A 5,710-nucleotide genomic window follows, 5' to 3' on the forward strand; every position below is an offset into this window, starting at 1 on the left:
GTGCTACAGTATTTAAGCCTGCAGTAAGTTCTTTGTGGAACACTGCAATCAAGATTAAAAGGGTTTAAACATAGATTTATTTCCATAAATATATGCTTTGTTTTGAAGTATAGTCATGCAAAAATATCGTCATGAGAGTTTTTTTATTTAGATACAAGATTTTTTAAATGTCAAGTATACTGTTTACTAACTTATTCTGATGTGGTTGTGAAAATCTTCTCATTATGAACTAGTGATTACGCTGTTACCATCACCAGGCTCATCACTAATCCATCATTTTCTTGTTTACAAGTGATCCTCTCCCCATGATTATCAGACCTGGGACCTCAGATTTTTTTTTGTCTTTCCTTACTCTAGATTTATGTCTAAGTAAAATTTTCCCAATTTCTTCAATAAGTTTTGGAAGCTAGGTTTCATTCTCATATGCAAAAAAATAAATTGCAGTCATATGCTGCATGTCAGTTTCTTCAAATGGATTGTAATGGGTTTCTGATGAAAGTTCATAAGAAAGTCTTTTGATATTACTCAGAAATTCATTTTATTATGAATTGTCACTAAATGATGATAAGATAATTCTTTGTCTCAACTAAAGACTTGACTTCTCATAAAAAAGACTAATTTTCAATAAAAAATTAGATTATTAAGGCTAAGTTTAGAAATAAAGGACTATATAAAGAAAGGAATCATAACTTTTGAATCCAGTTTGTAATTATTGCTATACTCAGAAATAAAGGACCATGAAGATGAAAATAAATGGAAAAACACTGAATGATGAATTAGAAATTATCGAAGGCATGAAATTTGATCGAGGCTATATTTCTCCATACTTTATTAATACATCAAAAGGGCAGAAATGTGAATTCCAGGATGCCTATGTTCTGCTGAGTGAAAAGAAAATTTCTAGTGTCCAGTCCATTGTACCGGCTCTTGAAATTGCCAATGCTCACCGTAAGCCTTTGGTCATAATCGCTGAAGACGTTGATGGAGAAGCTCTAAGTACACTCGTCTTGAATAGGCTAAAGGTTGGTCTTCAGGTTGTGGCAGTCAAGGCTCCAGGGTTTGGTGACAATAGAAAGAACCAGCTTAAAGATATGGCTATTGCTACTGGTGGTGCAGTGTTTGGAGAAGAGGGGTTGACCCTAAATGTTGAAGACGTTCAGCCTCATGACTTAGGAAAAGTTGGAGAGGTCATTGTGACCAAAGACGATGCCATGCTCTTAAAAGGAAAAGGTGACAAGGCTAAAATTGAAAAACGTATTCAAGAAATCATTGAGCAGTTAGATGTCACAACTAGTGAATATGAAAAGGAAAAACTGAATGAACGGCTGGCAAAACTTTCAGATGGAGTAGCTGTGCTGAAGGTTGGTGGGACAAGTGATGTTGAAGTGAATGAAAAGAAAGACAGAGTTACAGATGCCCTTAATGCTACAAGAGCTGCTGTTGAAGAAGGCATTGTTTTGGGAGGGGGTTGTGCCCTGCTTCGATGCATTCCAGCCTTGGACTCATTGACTCCAGCTAATGAAGATCAAAAAATTGGTATAGAAATTATTAAAAGAACACTCAAAATTCCAGCAATGACCATTGCTAAGAATGCAGGTGTTGAAGGATCTTTGATAGTTGAGAAAATTATGCAAAGTTCCTCAGAAGTTGGTTATGATGCTATGGCTGGAGATTTTGTGAATATGGTGGACAAAGGAATTATTGACCCAACAAAGGTTGTGAGAACTGCTTTATTGGATGCTGCTGGTATGGCCTCTCTGTTAACTACAGCAGAAGTTGTTGTCACAGAAATTCCTAAAGAAGAGAAGGACCCTGCAATGGGTGCAATGGGTGGAATGGGAGGTGGTATGGGAGGTGGCATGTTCTAACTCCAAGACTAGTAGTGCTTTACCTTTATTAATGAACTGTGACAGGAAGCCCAAGGCAGTGTTCCTCACCAATAACTTCAGAGAAGTCAGTTGGAGAAAATGAAGAAAAAGGCTGGCTGAAAATCACTATAACCATCAGTTACTGGTTTCAGTTGACAAAATATATAATGGTTTACTGCTGTCATTGTCCATGCCTACAGATAATTTATTTTGTATTTTTGAATAAAGAACATTTGTACATTCCTGATAATGGGTACAAGAGCCATGTACCAATGTACTGCTTTCAACTTAAATCACTGAGGCATTTTTACTACTATTCTGTTAAAATCAGGATTTTAGTGCTTGCCACCACCAGATGAGAAGTTAAGCAGCCTTTCTGTGGGGAGAGAGAATAATTGTGTACAAAGAGAAATATCCAATTATGTGACAACCTTTGTGTAATAAAAATTTGTTTGAAGTTAAAAAAAAAAAAAGAAAATAAATGTTTAAATTGAAATTGTATTTATTTCTATGTCCACCCAATATTATTATTTAAAATAATCTCCAAGCTAGTGAGCATAGCAGAGATGATTATTAAAATTTTACATACACTACAATATAGCTAAGTTAACATACAATTTCAAACCATATACATTTATACATAATTTTATTTGAATTGGAATGCATATTTAAGCAATCTAAAACATACACATTCAATTTAAAGTAATTATATCCCTTCCTATATCTGTCATTTCAATGTTCTTATAATAAAGTATGTGTGTACACACCTATGTAAAATACATAAAGATTTGACCCTTCACATCTGTGTGTTCTGCATTCATGGATTCAAATCAATGATGGAATAAAAAAAAATTTAGGAGAAAAAATTCCACAAAGATCCAAAATGTAAAACTGGAATTATGCATGCACTTAGCATTATGTGGAATCAATGCAAATGAAGTAATATATAGGCATTGTATTACATATCATGAATAATCTAGATATAACTTAGAATTATTATGTGCATAGAATGCGCATAGGTTACATACAAGTACTGAGTCATTTTAGATAAGGGACTGGGGCATCTCAGGCTTTTGGTATCCACTGGGGAACCCAATACCCCATGCATACGGAGGAACGACTATATTTAGATACACATATATAAACTACATTCACCTAAAGACAATGTAATACAATTTGCATTGTTTTCTTCATTTATAAGGATATTACTTATTCTTTAAGTATACAACTTAAGAAGACACAAAAATAATACATGATTCAGAATCAATATATGTACATGGAAAATCACATGTGAGGTATTCAAAGCAGGGTGAATTTCCAAGAGTGTGTCTATTTTTTAAGTGCGGATATGGGTAACTTTTGGATGTACACTTTCTTCTGATTCTATAATCCCAACTTATTACCAGCAGATCCAGCTATTTTATAAATAGGGTCTAGGGTGGATTTCTAACAATGGCAGAATGTCCCTAAAGGGATTTCTGAGATCTCTGAGGCTTTCAGTTCTCGAGTTTAAGACAAAGTGTTTAGGTGTCATTTTCTCGAGTTTTAGAATAGAGTCTAAGGAACAGAAGTCTGAAGTAGCTAAGTTCTATGGCAGATCAAAGGAAAACACATGAATCTGAGGCTGTTTGAAGTGGTCAGACTGACCCTGCTGAATGGATACTACCAGGATCTAGGAAAGTACTGACTTACTCACCTGCTTTGCACTAGTGTTCTGAAAGTCCATGGTATTATTTATACCAGTTTCATTATTGCTCTGAATTTTTATCTTTGCAAGCTTTTAAAGTTGTCTGTTTTCAAGCAACTTACAGTAGCCTCAGAAATAAGAGGCCCCTTACCATTCTCAATAGAGAGATCTATAATGGCCAGGTGCGATGATTTGAAGGCTATCTCCAAAACTTATGTTGAAATTTAATTTCCATCTTGCTGGTGTTAAGATGTAGGACTGTTAAGAGGTGATTAGGCCATGGGGGCTCCACCTTCATTAATGGATTAATATTGTTACCAATGGAGTGAGTTCGTTGTCATGAGAATGGGTTAATGTAAAAGTGAGGAGTTTGGCCCTCTCTCTCTTGCTTGCTCTTGTGTTTTCTTGTCCTGCCTTCTGCCATGGAGTGATGTGGCACTAAGGTCCTTGTGAGACGTGAGTTCCACACTCTTAGACTTCCATGTCTCCAGAACCATAAAGTAAACAGGCTTATATTGTTAATAAATAACCCAATCTCATGTATTCTCTTATAGTAAAACATAATGAACTAAGACAAAAAACTAGTTCACAGAAGTGAGGCTGTTGCTATAACAAATACCTGAAATGTGAAAGTAACTTTGGAACTAAGTCATTGTTAGAAGTTGGAAGACTTTGAAGGAGTATGCTAGAAAAAGTCCAGAGTGCCATGAATGGAGTGTCAAGGATGATTCTGAGGAGGGCGCAGAAGTAAATGAAAAAGGTAGAGAAAGTCTAGAACTTCTTAGAGAAGAAGTTCTCTAATGTGATCACTTAAGTGGTCATGATCAGAATATTGGTGGAAGCATAGACAGTAAAGATGATTCTGATAAGGTCTCAGATGCAAAAAGGGAATGCCTTATTGAAAAATAGACAAATGCCCATTCTTGTTATGAAGTATTAAAGAACTTTAATGAATTTTGTACATGCTGTATGGCTTTATGGAAAGTGAAATTTCAGAAAAAATGAACGGGAATATCTAGTGAAATAAGTTTCTAAGTAAAATGTTGTAGAAATTGTCTACATACCTTGAACCACATACAATAAAAAGTGAGATAACATAAAAGACTTAAAGGCACAATTCATAATTAAGAGAGAAATGGCACAGAAAAAAATTTGAATATTTTCAACCTGGTCTTGTAAAGAATGAAAGAGTATACTCAGGAGCACAAACCAAGTACGTGGCCAAGCAACCATCTGCTAAAAAAATTAGTACAGAAAGAAGGGATCATACAAATAATGGCAGAATGTCCCTAAAGGGGTTTCTGAGATTTTTGAGGCTGCCTTTTTTATAATGGTTCCAGAATTCGAGGAAGGCAGAATAGTTTGCAGAGACAGGCCCAGGTCAACCTCTAGGACAAGCTGCCCGTAATCACCCCATGTCAATGCTCCACAAATTTTAGCACAGCTCCTTGGTTGCTCCAATCACAGCTCAATTTGGTCCAAGTGCAGCTCCATCCACCATTCTGGAAGGTATAAGCTATAAGCCTTGGTAGAGTCCATGTGGTGCTAATTTTGTAGGTGTGCAGAATGCAGAGCCGTGGGGGCATGACTTCCTTTACCTCGATTTTCAATGTTGTCACGAACAGCCTAGGGGCCCAGTCAGTGACTTGTTGCAAGAGAAGAGTCACCACAGAGAACCCCCACTAGGGTGATGCCCAGCTTAGCTGTAGTAGTGAGGTCACTATCATGACCTCATAACTGTAGAGCTACCACATTGCAGCATCAGCCTGGGAAAGCTGCAGGCACAGGATACCAACAAATGAGAGCTGCTGGATGAACTAAACATAGCAAAGTTATAGGGGTGGGGCTGCCTAAGGTTTTAGGAGTCCAACTCCTGTTCCACTGTGTCCAGGATATTAGACTTGGAGCCAGAGGAACTTCTTCAGGATCTTTAAGACTTAAAGTTGTTTTCTATGTTGAGTTTTGGACTTTTGGGGACCAGATACCCCTTTCTTCTTGTTATTTCTCCCTTTTGGACTCGGAATGCCTACCCCATATCTGTCCTATAATTCTGCTTTGGATGCATGCATGTTAATTTCACAAGCTCACAAATAAATAAAAGTTCCCTTAGGCAGAATTGTGCCTTGAATCACACCCATATCTAATTCAGATGAGA

At 36.7% G+C, this 5,710-nt stretch overlaps 1 pseudogene across 1 annotated transcript; it reads left to right on the top strand.

Moving 5' to 3' along the window:
- Positions 1 to 737: 737 nt before the first annotated feature.
- On the top strand, positions 738 to 2,315 carry LOC111533833 (annotated as a pseudogene). Its single transcript, XR_002728973.2, has one exon. The product of XR_002728973.2 is annotated as a 60 kDa heat shock protein, mitochondrial pseudogene (transcript).
- The last annotated feature ends 3,395 nt before the right edge of the window (positions 2,316 to 5,710 follow it).

This window comes from Piliocolobus tephrosceles, unplaced genomic scaffold (genome assembly GCF_002776525.5).
Source record: "Piliocolobus tephrosceles isolate RC106 unplaced genomic scaffold, ASM277652v3 unscaffolded_32408, whole genome shotgun sequence".
Taxonomy (NCBI): Eukaryota; Metazoa; Chordata; class Mammalia; order Primates; family Cercopithecidae; genus Piliocolobus; species Piliocolobus tephrosceles.